The sequence below is a fragment of the Nicotiana attenuata genome, chromosome 6 (assembly GCF_001879085.1).
Source record: "Nicotiana attenuata strain UT chromosome 6, NIATTr2, whole genome shotgun sequence".
Lineage (NCBI taxonomy): Eukaryota > Viridiplantae > Streptophyta > Magnoliopsida > Solanales > Solanaceae > Nicotiana > Nicotiana attenuata.
The window spans coordinates 81,448,955-81,466,001 of NC_031994.1; positions in this window are offsets into that span (position 1 = coordinate 81,448,955).

Consider the following 17,047-nt stretch of genomic DNA (forward strand, 5'->3'; position numbering starts at 1 on the left):
TTTAATGCCAAAACTAAAAATAGATTCGAATAATCTAACCAAAATTAAGTTAAGAACACTTACCCCGTTGTTTTTCTCAAAAATCTCCCGAAAATCGACTTTCCCCGAGCTCCAAATTGGTAAAAATGGAGTCCCATTTTCAGAACTTAAAACATTCTGTCCAGCAAGTTTCGCATCTGCGACCAGATGAGCTGCACCTCCGGTCCCGCAGGTGCGAGAAGAGATCTGCTTCTGCGGCAGTTTCTGCATCTGTGGACAAAGAGTCCGCTTTTGCGGACGCGCTTCTGCAATGGAGCGTCCGCTTCTGCGGTCTATGCTGGCCCTTCCTTTTTCCGCTTCTGCGATGTAATAGCCGCTTCTGCGGCTTCGCACCTGCCGAACCCAACCGCAGATGCGGTTATGATAGATACATGCAATAGAAAAAATCTTCCCAAGTCCACATTCAACTTCCGTTAGGCACCCGAAACTCACCCGAGGCCCCCGGGACCTCAACCAAAAGCACAAACATATCCTAATACCTTATTCAAACTTGTTCCAATCATCAAAACATTTCAAACAACATCAAATCAACCAAAACACCTCGGATTCAAACCTAAGTTTCTAAAAATCTTCTGAATTCCGCTTTTGATCAAAAAGTCTATTAACATCGTCCGAACGACCTGAAATTTTGCACACACGTTACACTCAACACTACGGAGCTACTCCAACTTCCGGAATTTTATTCCGACCCTCGGATCAAAATCTCACTATCGAACCGGAAACTTCAAAATTCGACCCTTCGGCATTTCAAGCCTAAATTAGCTACAGACCTCCAAAACACACTCCGGACACGCCCCTAAGCCCGAAATCACCCAACGGAGCTAACGGAACCATCGGATCTCCATTCCGAGGCCGTCTTCATACTGTTCCGACTATGGTCAATTTCCAAGACTTAAGCTCTCATTTGGGAACTAAGTGTCCCAAAACTCTCCGAAACTCAAAACCGAATGTCCCGGCAAATCAAAATAGCAGAAATAAAACCGGGGAAAACAGTTAATAGGGGATCGGGGCGTAAATTCTTAAGACGACCGGTCGGGTCGTCACATCCTCCTACACTTAAACATTTGTTCGTCCTCGAACGAGCATAGAGACATACCTGAAGTGAAGCTGCTCATGACCCAAACTGCTGAGTGACGCGCTAGAGCTCAAAACGATCGGTCGGGTCGTTACAGATTTAGTCTCATTAAGTTTATCTCAGAATTTCTTTTACACTATGTTATTATCCTATTATTAGCTATATGTTGTTCTTTTGTGTTTTTATTTGGTGTTGGCTTTCTTAGCAAGCGGTGTTAGGCGTCATCATGAGCCTTATTGGTTGAAATTTTGGAACATGACACTCGCAAATGTTAAGGTCTTGCCCCTATGCAAAAGCCGCCAAAGCTTCGCAATTGCGAAGCTGCCTAGTTTCTCCCGGCATTGCAAATACGAGCTAGCGCTCGCAAATGTGGGGCTCGCATTTGGGAACAGACCATCACAATGGCGATGGCTGCAGCACTAGAAAATATCCGAAATTCACCCGAGCCCCTTGTCTCCATGTTAAACATCCACACAAGTATAATAACATCATACGAACTCGCTTGTAAACTCAAATCGTCAACATAATATCTAAAATCAAGAATCAAACAAAAAAACTCAAAGATTTCATAGTTCATGCTTCAAAATTCGAACTTTTCATATTAAGCGCTGAAATCGGGACCCCAACCAAATATGCGTACAAGTTGAAAATTATTATACAAATCTACCGGAATCGTCAAAATAATGATCCGAGGTGGCTTACCAACATTGTTGACCGTGGTGAACTCTAACCATTTTCAAGTTCAAATATCAAGTTTTCTTTAAATATTCACATTTAAATTTTCTGGAAATCAACACAGACTACGCACGCAAGTTATAAATTTTCAAATAGCGCTACAAAGGATCTCAATTCATAAAACGGGTAGCTAGTACTCAAAACGATCTATCGGATCGTTACAGTCGCTCATAACTTATACTACTAGTCCCCGGAATAGTTGTATTGATTTTCATATTTTTATATTATTATTTATTGACGATTTTGAGTTTGGATTGTGGGATATGTTATTTGACTTACCTAGCAGAACTGGTTAGGTGCCATCACGACTTGGTGAAATTTTGGATCGTGATAATATATTTAAAAAATATTTTTGCTGAAAGTAAATAAATTTCTAAAATAATATAGTTAGGTAAATACAACTTTGATGGGTGAGTTTGGACTGTTAACTCTTAACCACCTACATTACGGTTTAGAGTGCGTGCTTGTTAAAAGCGAGAAGGCACCGTATGAGTTGGCTTAGCATAGCAGCCAGGCTGTAAGGTTTAGAAAATAGTGCTGTTCAAATTCACATTCAAATGCGTCTTAAACCATCACATTTAAATAGAGTTTTGAATAGTGAAAGAAAATTATTACTCCCTCCGGTCCAAAATTTGTGATTTTGTGGCCTTTTCTTGTGGTCCAAAATAAATAATTTTTCCAGATTTCAAGAATGAATTAATTATTTTTTTTCCTACATTGCCTTTGGAGTAAATAGTGTTGGAGTATGTGTTAGGAGTGTTTATGTGAAGAGATAGTAAAGGTTAATATAGTCAATCTCATTGCTAATTAATATTAAAAAGTGAATTTCTTAATCTGCGTGAAAACAACTAAAAATCACTTATTTTGAACCGGGAGTACAACAAAATTATATTCCTTTCAAAAACATACTTGAGATGGGAAGTGCCTTTATGATCAGCTGGATCTCTTAACTGCTTTACTTTTGACCAACACAAATAGCCATCTCACATGCCTAATCTCCTTAACTAATGGTGGCGTGGTTGACGCCATAATATTTTTTATCCAACAAAATAAAAACAAGAAAAAGAAAGGGAAGTAGAAACTTAAATTTGAATTCATTAGTTACTATAATTATATATGTATAATGGTAAAACCGGGGTTAATGAGCACCCCGATTTCCCGGTGGGTCAAATGAAGCAAAGATATGACTACATAGGATTGGAATCGAAGCTGGGGATTTCTCATACTAAGGCCCAACGGAGTTTTTGCCACCAAGCTTGATAAGACAACACTTCCCCGAACCCGGAACGAGCTCCGAGACCTCGAAAAGCACGGCAACAATTGCATACGACTAATAGAGGGCACCGTGATATCCGCACCCCACCAGATGTCACGGTGCAGATCTCGCCTGGCATCAGCATCGGATCAGTAATTGACGAGAAAGGAGAATTTTTACCTTTTTTAGAATTGTACTAGGGGTGAAATTCTCCTCCTATATAAAGGGGAAGTTTTTTCTTTGATAGGACACATTGTAATATGCATACCAAGGCAATACAAAGTTATTTCTCTACTTTCTAGCTACTGCAAAGCCTTTACTTTACTTTTGCTCTTTGTTCTTGATTGGATTCGAACCCAAGACACAACCGAGGGTAGGGACTATTTCCCAATCCAAGTTCAAGTTACGCCATAACGTTACAATTGGTTTGATTATTCACTGTGTCTTTAACTCATTTGTTAAACATTCTTGATTATTTGTGGTGAATCAATCCACATATCTTTAAAATCGTGTATAAATTCAATTGTTATACATTTTAAGGGTAAACAGTTTGGTGCCCACCGTGGGGCTAAGGATAATGTTTGATACAAATTTCCATAACACACTCCCTTTTACACTTGTTCTTTAAGGTTTCAATTTCAGGTCAGCTTAAAAATGTCAAATTCTCAATCTGGTCACTTGAACGTTGAGACTGAGTCTGGCCATCACGGCGAAAATAACAACCTGGTGCCTAGCAATGAGGTGCCCCTACTGATCCCAACGGAGTCCCAGCTGCCGATCCACTCGAGGCCAATTCACAGGTTGCTATCGACACCCACCTACAAACTAACCCTGAAAACAACATTTGTGGAGGCCCTCGACCAACAGTTAGAGAAACACCCAAAGGCGAAGGTGAGGGGATAAGCCTACAGCTAATATTCAAAATGTTGCAGGTTCAGCAAGCGGCGATAGCACAGCTACAGAATCAAGGTCATCCTCCCGGTAAGGTCGAGCCCGAACGGTCCCAGGAAAACACCCGATGAAACGAGCAGACCACCGAGAGGTCAGGTGAAGCTGAGCCCGGGGCTAACCCCGAGATAATAAAAATGCTTGAAGCATTGACAAAGCGGGTGGAATCAGGTGAGAAGAAAATTGAGGCCAACAATAAAAAGGTGGAGACATATAATTCCAGGGTCGATCAAATCCCGGGAGCACCCCCGATATTAAAAGGGCCAGATTCCAAGAAGTTTATCCAAAAGCCTTTCCCTCCAAGCGTTGCACCGAAGCCGATCCCGAAGAGGTTTGGTATGCCCGATATTCCAAAGTACAACGGAACCACAGATCCAAACGAGCATGTGACTTTCTATACATGCGCCATCAAGGGGAAGGACTTGAAAGATGACGAAATGGAGTCAGGGTTGCTAAATAAGTTCGGGGAAACTCTATCAAATGGAGCAATGATATGGTACCACAACTTACCCCCAAATTCTATTGATTCGTTTGCTATGCTTGCAAATGCCTTTGTGAAGGCTCATGTCGGGGCCATCAAGGTCGAGACCAAGAAATTGGACCTTTTCAAGGTTAAACAAAGTGATAACGACATGCTCAAGGAGTTCGTGTGAAGGTTTCAAATGGAATGGAAGGATCTGCCTACGATTTCAGACGATTGGGACGTTCAGGCATTCCCTCAAGGACTTAAACCCCGAAGTTTCTTGGCTTCGCAGCAGGTAAAACAAAATTTAGTAGAATACCTAGTGGTAACTTGGGTGGACGTCCACAATAGGTACCAGTCGAAAATCAGAGTCGAGGACGACCAACTCTGAACCCCTTCTAGGCTCGTCTATCCCGTTAGGAACGATGACAGATCTAAGAGAGTCATCGATCATGAACCAAGACCGATCAGAGACTGGTATCAACCATACAACGGAAATCGAAGGGGAAACGGGTCCAGGCGTCACCCTATGAGGAACGAAAAGAGAAGCAATCGAGGGCCCAATAGCTGAGGTCTGATGAGAAAACAGGGTTTCGATAGGCCACTCTGGGCCAGGGAAGCTCTAAGATTGTTGGAATATAACTTTAACGTCGACGTTGCCAGTATCGTATCGGCCATCGGGCGCATCAAAGACACCAAGTGGCCTCGACCATTGCAGTTCGACCCTACCGAGAGAGATCCTAACTTGATGTGTATGTACCATGGCGCTCATGACCACAAGACCTAGGATTGCCGGAAATTGAGAGAAGAAGTTGCCCGATTGTTTAATAACGGGCACCTATGAGAAGTTTTGAGTGATCGAGCCAAAATCCACTTCAGAAACAGGGACACCAATAAACAGATCGAACAATAGGAACCTCAACATATCATCAACATGATCATTGGAGGGGTCGATTCCCTCAAGAGCCAATGATAAAACGCACTAAAGTATTTGTCACGAGGAAAAAACACGCCCGTGATTATATCCTAGAGGGAACCATTTCGTTTAGCGATGAGGATGTTGAGGGCATCGTACAACCTCATAATGATGCATTGGTAATATCCTTACTTATCAATAAATATCGAGTTAAACGTGTGTTGATTGATCCAGATAGCTCGGCCAACATCATCAGATCGAAGGTCGTAGAGCAGTTGGGATTAAAAGACCAAAGAGTGCTAGCAGTCCAGGTGTTGAACAGATTTAACATTGCATGTGAAACCACTAAAGGATAGATAACCCTACCAGTGAACACCGCAGGGACCATCCAGGAAATAAATTTCTATGTGATCGAAGGGGATATGAGATATATCTCTCTATTTGGAAGACCTTGGGTTCACAACATGAGGGCGGTACCATCGACCTTGCACCAGGCGTTGAAGTTCCCTACACTAGGAGGAATCAAGATGGTATACGAAGTACTGTCGGCTACAAATGAGATGTTCGCAATTGATGAAGTACTCCCGGTGCCCGCCGTCTCGACATCAAGGAGCACAGAGCTGACCAGAAAGGCCCAAGTTAAATAGAAACCACCGACGCCAATCCAGGCTGAACCTGAGGAAACGGGAGTCGACGAGGAGGATGATTGCGGGAGTTCCAAGATCATTCATAGCTCCTGATGATACCGACGCTACCAAATTGACGGTCGAAGAGTTGGAGCAAGTCACATTGATCGAACACCTACCAGATCAAAAGGTATACCTAGGCACGGGGTTAGTCCCCTAGCTAAGAAAAAAACTCATTAATTTCTTAAAGCTAACGTAGCTTGTTTCGCTTGGTCCCATCTTGACATGACAGGGATCTCGCCAGAGGTAACCACTCATAAACTGAGTTTCGACCCGAAATTCTACTCGGTCAAACAAAATAGGAGACCTCAGTCTGAGGTCAAGCATGCATTCATCAAGGACGAGGTACATAAACTCCTTAAAATAGGGTCCATTCGGGAAGTTAAGTACCCAGACTGGTTAGCTAACGTAGTGGTAGTGCCTAAAAAGTTAAATAAGCTAAGAATGCGTGTAGATTACAAAGATCTGAACAAGGCGTGCCCTAAGGATTCTTTTCCCTTTCAGAACATTGATCGGATAATTGACGTAACGGTCGGGCACAAGATACTTAGCTTTCTCAATTCCTATTCTGGGTACAATGAAATTCGGATGGACCCGGGTGATCAGGAAAAGACTTCTTTTATCACTAAATTTGGCACCTATTGTTATAACTAATGCCATTCAGATTAAAGAATCTGTGCCACCTATCAACGCCTAGTAAACTGGATGTTTGAAGAACAAATAGGAAAACCAATGGAAGTTTATATTGGCGACATGTTAATCAAGTTCCTGCGAACAGAGGACCATTTGAAACATTTGCAGGAAACTTTCGACATATTGAAGAAATACAATATGAAGCTGAACCCGTAGAAGTGCTCATTCGGGGTCAGATCGGGAAAATTCCTCGAGTTCATGGGATCCAATCGGGGAATTGAGATCAATCCCGACAAAAAGCCATATAAGACATCACCGGGGTGGACAATGTCAAGGTCGTTCAGAGGCTGACCGTGCATATAGCCGCCCTGGGCCGGTTCATATTGAGATCCTCACACAAAAGCCATCATTTCTTCTCACTACTAAAGAAGAAGAATAATTTTTACTGGACCCTTGAATGCCAACAAGCTTTGGAAGAACACAAAGGGTACCTATCAAGTCCGCCCCAGTTGCACACTCTGAAGGCGGACGAACAACTATACCTTTACTTGGCGATTACCGAGGTGGCGGTAAGTGGAGTATTAGTTCGGGAAGAGGAATGTACGCTATTTACTATTTACTATGTTAGCAGAATGCTAGGTGAGGCTAAAACAAAGTATCCTCACCTGGAAAATTTGGCGCTCGCTTTGCTAAGTGCCTCCAAAAGTTAAAACTATACTTTCAATACCACCCCATATGTGTCGTAACCTCTTATCCACTAAGGAACATCATGCACAAAGTCGAGCTCTCGGGTCGGTTGGCCAAATGGGCCGTCTAAATCAGTGGGTACGATATCGAGTATCGACCCAGAACTGCCAATAAATCTCAGATTTTGGCAAACTTCGTGATCGACTTTACGTTGGACTTAATACCTGAACTAGAAAGGGATTACTGTTAACCGTGGGACTACCTCGGGAATTTGGACCCTTTTACAGACGGTGCCTCGAACGCAAAGCGGTATGGCCTCGGAATCATGTTGAAACCACCTACAGGGAATGTAGTTAGGCAGTCTATTAGAACTGTAAAATTGACTAACATTGAGGCCGAGTATGAGGCCATAATTTCAGATCTCGAATTAGCTAAAAGCCTTGGGGCCGAGGTGATCGAAGCCAAGTGCGACTCCCTCCTTGTAGTGAATCAAGTTAATGGGGTGTTCGAAGTGAAAGAGGAATAAATACGAATATACTTAGACAAGTTACAGGTAACACTGCATCAATTCAGGGAGTGGACCCTGCAGCACATGCACCAAGGTTGGAATAGTGTTGCCGATGCTCTTGCTAACTTATATTCATAGGTCGATGTCAACGAATTCAGTTCGGGAATGGTAGTACAACTCATAAAGCTATTAATAAAAGAAGGACACACCGAAGCAAATTTGACAAGTTTAACTTAGGATTGGAGGAACAAATACATAGACTACTTGAAAACCGGAAAATTGCCTTTGGATCCAAGGAATCAAGGGCCCAGCATACAAAGGCTACTAGTTTTAGCATTGTCGAAGGGACATTTTTTAGAAGAACATTGATGGCATGTTAGCCAGGTGCTTGGGACCGGGAGATACCGAATATGCTTTGAGAGAAGTTAATAAAGGCACTTGTTGGAACCATTCGGGGGCGGAATATTTGGTTCGGAAATTAATCAAGGTTGGCCATTACTGGACCGAAATACAGAAGGATGCGAAGGACTTCGTACGAAAATGCGACAACTGAAAAAGAGGTTGACCAATGCCAAAGAAAAATGGAAGGAAATCCTGCCCGAAGTCCTGTAGGCATACCATACGACCTTGAAGTCTAGTACTGGGGCCACCCTGTTTTTATTGGTCTACGATGCCGAAGCCTTGATATCAGTCGAAGTGGGAGAACAAAGCCTTCCTATATGCGACAGAAGAGTCGAACAGCGAGGACATGATTACGAGCATGAAACTATTGGACAAAAGGCGGGAGGTTGCTCTAGTCCGGTTGGCTGCACAGAAACAATGGATAGAAAGATATTACAACTGAAGAGCCAACCACCGACACTTCCAAATCGGGTACTTGGTGTTGAGAAAAGTAACATTACACACCAGAACCCGAACAAGGGAAACCTGGGACCAAATTGGGAAGGATCATATTGAGTTGTCGGAATTACCGGCAAAGGCTCGTACAAACTCGAAGCAGGAAATGGTGTGCAACTACCGAACAACGGAAACGTAACGCACTTAAAGCAGTACTACTGCTAAGGTACAAACTCAATTACTCTTTAATCATGTTGAGAATCAGACGAACATTTGCAGGTAAACAACCAAGGATGGATATGGATGTTAGGACTGAAAGCACGCGTTGTACTCCTTTTCCCTTGAACCGTTTTGTCCCAAAATGGGTTTTTTCAGCAAGGTTTTTAACGAGAAAACACTAAAATGTGCTAATTTAGATTCGAATCCCAGACTCAAATCAGAGTCAATGGGCGTTCACTTCGCATCAACAATATCCGATCCCTCTTAAGCTCGACCTCGAATACTAGGGGCCATTACCCTCGGATTAAGGTTTTTAGCAAGGAAAAAATAAAACCCTGTATGTTAGAAACTAAGGCTCGGTGGCTAGGATTCGTTGTAAGGGCCAAACGATCGTATGAACCGTGACCACATAGTCCACTTTAGCCATGATACAAGCTTTTATGCGCTTTCGATCATGTACTTTACACACTGAAATGAAAGAAAGTTCTGCCTTGCTATAACGCATTTTCTTGTTCCTTCAATTTTGGATCCTAAAATCCCATGGGCTACCCCTACTCGGGGACTATCGAGCCCATGAACTATTCCTACTCGGGGATTGCCACCCGAAGAAAGTTCGGACAACGCGGGCTATAGAACCCAGGTGGCACCAAACCTATTATGTGGTGTCCGAATACAAAAGGCTACGGCGACCCTAAAAACATTTCGAAGACGTCCGAGGCTCGTAATCAGAAAATAAGGCCTTTATAAAAACTCGAAACCTGCAAAAAGGTCACCCTCGGCAAAATTATCGTCTAAAATCACTTAAGCATCTTGAAAGCTTCCGGTCACACAGAGGTCTCAAAACTTCGAGCAAACAAAGTTGTATCAAAGTCGGGCTCCATTCGGACCACCGACAAACGAGCGCCCTATAACTACATTTGATTCTATGCTAAGGCATTAGAAACACTACATAGATAGAAATTATCAAAAACTGATAGGAAAGTAAAGACATGATATAGCCAGAAAGGGAAAATTTCGCATATATTCCAAAATATATTTACAAAGGCCCAATAAAACGACCTCAAAATAAATAAAAATTATAAATACATAAGCAAAAGCAAAAAAGGTACTGAGGCATCTACACCTGGTCTTCATTGGGGCCCGACTCGTCGCTAGAACCGTCAGAGCTCTCAGATTCTTCGACACCCTGAGGCTCATAAAGCTTCTTTGCCTCAGCTTCGAGCTTCCTCGATCTAGGCCGATAAGTCAAATCCTCAGGCATGGATCTCTTCAAGGGTCTCCCTTCGGGACAGCCGTTTCATGTACTCTAACTTTGTTTTTAGGTGGATCTCGGCTGCCTCCGCATTGGCCTATTATTGGGCCACTATTTCTTCAGCAACAGTGGAGGTTATGTCCAACTTGGACTTCAGTGCCTCATATTCTCTACCGAGGGCATCCCGCTCTGCGACAGCCCAGCTCAATTGTGCTCGAAAACAGCCATTCAGCCGAGACCATTTGTCAGCTTTGTCTTTTGCCACCCGGAGTTGGTTCTCCACTGATGCCAGCTCCACCTTTGTAGCTTCCTTCTCCAAGGCCAGTCGGTCCATCCTGCCTTTCCACACTTCGGTCTGGGCCTTGACCTCATCCATCTTGACCAGCAGCTAGTCGATCATATCCATCTTCTCTTGGACCGGCGAAGTCGTGTTGTTAGTCATCGTGACTAGCTGCGCGTTCTTATCTTCAATGACCTTTACCTTTTCTACCAGGTCGGTGTGTTCCCGTTTCAAGGTTGAGGCTTCCTTCTGGTCTTTTTCCAGCCCGGCCTGGAGAATCGAGAGGTCTTTAAGGGCCTCATTTTATTGCTCACTCAGAAGTTTGTACATGTTTGTCTTCCGGACCTGTTCCTTGAGCTCGAACTCGAGCTGGCTGGTTTCCAAAGGGTACCGCAGGAAGCTCTGGTGGTGAAGCACTGAAGCCTATAAAGCAAAGAAATTAAGTAAGAGACATCAAAGGAAAACTTCAATGATTCTTAAGGGGAATTTCAAAGTGTTAGAGCCTTAGCATGTTCAGTGCCTGCTATGCCTCGTTAAAAAGACTCGACGTGTCCACCTTGTTCATCTTCGTCTGGTCCTTCTCGGTCACCAGGCATCGGAGGTAGCTGGCTACGCCTACCTGAGTAGATAGGACCCGAGCATCCTCGGGGATTGTGAGAACAACCGTCCCATTGAGCTCGGGGTCTACACTCGGCGTAGGGAATTTCTTCACTAATCTTGGGCTCGTACTCGGCCCGTCAGCTCTCGAAGGAATGTCCTTCTTCGTTACCTCCAGGTGGCCCAGTCCGGAGAAGTCTTCCAATGTAGACATGTCCATGTCGTCTAAGAATGAGTTGAGAGGATTCTCTGCACCCTGAGCTCCTTCACTTGATTTTCCCTTGCCCGCTTGGGCCTCTTCGAGCAGGGACTTGGTATAGGAGGGCGTCTCAATGATGTATATCACACCAGTTGCCCCCATAGGAATAGGAACATCTTCTCGGGAGGTCACAGCCCCTTTCTCCACCTCGGCCTCTTGAATCGGAAGGGGATCGGCCTCATGGCCCCTTTCTTCGATCGTCGCCTGCTCCCTAGCAGGGTTGATCCATGAGCGACAAAAAATGTCGTCTTCTTCAAGCTCATCCCTGAGCCGGTAAAGCACGTCAAAGTCCAGTAACTGGGAGTCAGTATTCTTCTTAGGCTTGCGAGCCTGGGTGGCCGCCCTCTTTTATATCTTCATCTCGGACTCCTCTGAACCCGAGTATTTTCTTTTCCTCTTCTTCTCTTATGCATCAGCTCGTGGTTGTCCCGAATGGAGGGTTCGATGGGTAAGGACGTGTCCTTGTCACCATCCAGCGGCCTAAGTTTGGTGGTCTTAGGCAAACCTACGAGGGAAAATAGAAGATCAATATAGTGTAAGCTTGTAGCATAATAATAACTATTTAGGAGAAAGCCTTACCATGAGAATGGGCCTCCCATTTGCCCTTCGAAAGTTTGCGCTAAATGCGCTCATAGTATTACATCTACTGGTAGATCCCTGCGATCCACTCCTTGAGCTGAGGTACCGCATTAGGAACACGAGCAACAGCTGCACGACCACAAATACTGCCTATGAGAGAAGAAATGAAAGGAAATTGACACTTAAGGAATGCCTACACTTACGAGATGTGTTCCATTTCTGGGGGAATGGCAAAAACTCAGGAGGAATCAAGTCTTCAATTTTCACCCGAACAAAATGCCCCTGCTAGCCTCGATATCGATCCTCGTCGATGCTAGAAAAGAAAGTCTTGTTGTCTCGGCGAACAAGCTTGATTAGTCCCCCTTCAAAAATTTAGAGGACTGTATAGACGGAGTAGATGGTCGAGAGTGAACAGTGGCGATTCGGTGTTGTTCACAAAATGATGTAGGAGGATCATGATCGACCAAAGAGACGGTGGATTTGGCTGAGGCACACCTCGTACCTCTTACAAAAGGCCAGGACTATTGGGTCTACCAGTCCCAACATGAAGGGCTAACTGTAAAAATATAAATACCCCTCCACATGGGTAGTAATATCATCCTCGGGCCCGGGAAAAACTACATCCTTGCCTTCCCATTTACAGTCCTCTCGGACTATGGGAAGGGTATCTTCAGTAATGGAGCGTATGTATCTCCATGTTCCTTTACCCCGGACTTGTTTGGCAGAGGCCTTCTCGACCTTGAAGTCATCCCCGATAGAATAGCCCCCGGGTATAAAACTTTTCATGGCGGGCTGTGCAGCCACCTCAGAAGCAGCCACCCTGGGAGCAGCCACCTCGGCATCTATGGCCGGGTGGGAAGATGAAGGGGCCTCCTGCTAAGGAATTGATTTGGAAATTTTAGCCATCTTAATATGAGAAGTATGAAGATTTGAAGAAACAAGTATGAAGATTTGGAGAAACTAGTATGAAGAAAAGAGTATGAAGGTTTGAATGAAGGATGAAGATTTGAGTTAGACATCTAAGAACAATTATGAAGATTTGAAGATCAAAGATGAAGATATGAAGATTTGAGAGAGTTGAGAGCCACTGGAAGATTCGAAGGTAAAAGTTAGGATCAGAAAGTGAAGGAAGTATAAGAGGTCGAAGCTTTTATAGGGGAAAATCTAATCAATACGTAACATTTCACATTCGAAGGCGTCTAGCGGATGTTCAACACGTGTCCGAAGTTAGAATGACACGACTGATGGGACATTTTGGCTTATCTATCATCTCAGTTGTAAAGTACGAAGGAAGAAATTAGGGTTCATCTATCGTTTTCCATCGTTTCGGCAAACCTACTCACTGGGAAACGATGGGACTATTTGTATACGGGTAAAACCGGAGCTAATGAGCACCCCGATTTCCCGGTGGATCAAACGAAGCAAAGACATGACTACATGGGATCGGAATCGAAGTCGGGGACTTCTCGTAATAAGGCCCGAACGGAGTGTTTGCCATCGGGCCTATAAGACAACACTTCTCCGAACCCAGAACAAGCTACGAGACCTTGGAAAGCATAACAACAGTTGCACACGACTAACAGAGGGAAATGATTTCTGCACCCCACCGGATATCACGGTACAGATCTCGCCCGACGTCGGCAGTGGATCAGTAATATACGAGAAAGAAGATTTTTATCTTTTTTAGAATTGTACTAGGGGTGAAACTCTCCTAATATATAAAGGGCAAGTTTTTTCTTTGATAGGACACATTGTAACAAGCATACCAAGGAAATACAAAGTTACTTCTCTGCTTTTTAGCTACCGCAAAGTCTTTACTTTACTTTTGTTCTTGATTGGCTTCGAACCCAAGGCCCAACCAAGGATAGGGACTATTGCCCAATCCAAGTTCAAGCTAGGCCATAACGTTACGACTGGTTTCATTATTCATTGTGTCTTTAACTAATTTATTCAACATTCTTGATTATTTGTGTTGAATCAATCCACATATCTTTAAAATCGCGTATAAATTCAAATGTTATCCATTTTAAGAATAAACAATATACTACTTCAACAACTAAAGAAATAGGAATTTTTAAGAGAGAAAAAATTGTATGTACAACCATCTTTATGGTTGAGTGAAGCCTATCCCTTAACTATTGCCTGGTATGTTTTAAATTTTTTCTAAATAGTATTTTTGCATTACATTTGTGGAATTGGGAAGCGGAAAAAGAAGTTAGTTGGACTAGAACCTAATGGATGATTGATAAAAATGGCCTTATACATCATATTTGTTATTAGGAAAAAATGTCTCCTGCATCTCCATCTCCATCTCCAACTACATCTCCATCTTCACCCATTCCACCCAAACCACCAGATATCCACATGAATCCAGCCTCATCTCTGTCCTCCACTACACTGCAAAATCATTTAAACCACCATGGAAATCAAATGAACATCGATACCCCTGCCAATAAGGAACAACAACCACCACTACCAAACCACATGCAAATTGACCCACCTGACACTAGTTCACAACCAAAATCTTTCCTCGAAACACTTACCTCTAACACCACGTTACCTACTTATATCCCACACACGAATACTATCACCACTAAGGTTGATCTCACGGATGAAACAATTAATGAATATGATTCTGATGACTTCATTCCCCTCACTGCAGAGGACAAAGCAAGACTATATACACCTTGGCAAAACTCCATTATTATCAAGGTCTTTGGTCGAACGGTGGGACACCACATCCTTAAAACAAAACTAACAAACACTTGGAAACCAACAGAGGAAATACATCTCATAGATCTGGGATGCAATTTCTTTCTCATTAAGTTCTGTTATGAAGAAAATACAAACAAGGCACTCCATGAAGGGCCTTGGTTTATATTAAACCACTTCCTCTCCGACCGTCGCTGGGAACCCAAGTTCATCGCCTCCAATGCCCAGCTAACCTACGCTGCCCTTTAGGTACGCTTACCTGAACTCCCTAATGAATTCTACGATTACCAAATACTCCAAAAAATAGGAACTAAGCTAGGCAAGCTCTTAAAAGTGGATACATGTACCACTTCCACTACCAGAGGACGTTATGCACGCATTTGCATAGAGGTGCCTCTGGAAAAACCTCTAATAACACATGTACATCTCGGCACGCACAAGAAAGTGCTCCTGTATGAAGGGCTCAACCTCCTATGCACCCGTTGTGGAAGGTTTGGTCATGCTAGTTGGAGCTGCCAATAATCCTCTACCCCACCCTTAAACTATATTCCCACACCCCAAGCCTCTATATCTCAATCTGCTTCTTCAAACACCACCCTTCAACCACCCAACTCAGAATGGAAAATTGTGAGCTTTCCAAAAAACTCTAACCAAAGCAACAACAAGACACACCCCCACCGCCCTCTACCAGGATCACCACCTTCACCACAGCCAGTACGATCACGCACTCTCACGAAGGAGGCAACGACACTCCCTAAGGTAAGCTCAGGTATGTCCCTGCACCCTAATTCCATAGTAACCACAAATTTATTTACTAAGCTCACACACCTAGACTCTGATGAGCCAACTAACCAAATTGGAAATGGGCCACTAACACCCCATACCACAACTGACCCCAAGCCACAGCCCATTGGAAAAGAACCACTGGAGCCCAACCCAATAGGCATTCCAACATCGATTATGTTAACAAAGACACCCATTCAGGACTCACTAATTAAAGACATTATAACTCCTACTAATCCGGCTTTGCATAATGGGAATAATAAAACACTTAATATTACGGATAAAGTTTTTAATAAAAAAATCAATTCCAACCCTAATAACCAACCACCCCTTACCTTGCCCACACATACAGCTGGCCCAAACCAAGCAACCACCCTCCCTTTGCATGACACGTCAGCCATGCAAACAGACTCAATCTCCGCAAAATCTACGCAATATCTCTCCGACCACCTCAAATCCGTGTCTCTGCACACCGCCTCTAACGAGCCAACCCCAGCTCTACCTTCTTCCACTACAACATCCCCTTATACGCCTCATCAGTCCAGTCATCATTCCACCCCATGTGATTTCCAATCATCCAACCTAAACCCTACTACTAATCTACCCTCTACCACATTACCCAATGCCAGTGCTTTCACTACAACTACAAATGTAGCAATACAAAACATATCCCATACGGACGCCCATATATACACTCCTACTAGCTTAGACAGCCATGTTACGCCCCTGGTACACAACACTTCATCAATCTCATCAACTCCACAGCCAACAATTCCATTTCCTTCGCCTCAACATGATCGGCCCTCCATACCCCAATCCCACCACCCCACTGATCTACACCTCCCGAACACCACCACTGGAATACCCTCTACAATCCTGGTTGGAGATGGGTCTCCAGGGTTACTCCCTCATCTTCACAATGGAGTTGAACAACCAAGAAATCATTCTGCTTGTCCAGAACCCAACTCACCTAGCGGAGATCGTCACAGAGGGGATGAGACTAGGCATGCAAGCAGTTGCTCAGACTCAATGGTCCAGCCTCACACTATCCCAATTGGATCCAACGAGGGCAATGACCTCAGGTCCATCACCCTGGGAACACACAATCACTCCTCCTCTTCACAGCTTCCATCAGGTACTAGGGACACCCCCCTTCTACCCACAACACCACACGGGCACCCTATATGCTCCTTGGTTTCAGCACATGAGCACTTTCCCCCCTCCGGAGTTGAACCTCTCACCAACGACTGTCCAAGCACCTCTGTCTCCTCTATTCAGCCCTCCCATGACACCACCTCCATCGCCCAACGAACTAGGAGAGCAAACAAGGCAGGAACTCGCTCAAATAATGGAGGAAATGCGCGAAACTCGTACGGAATTCATATGGCTCAAGGGGTTTTACCTCTACAGCCTCAAATAACAGTTTGCAAAAAAGCTCATTCTGAAATGCCCACCAGATCTCATCACATGCAGCGTCAACTTCAGGGTAAATCAAGACCCACAGGAGGGCAAATACAAAATGGTGATTGTGCCAACCCTGAAAAGGGACACTACAACACCACAGACATCTCAAATGTCGTTGGG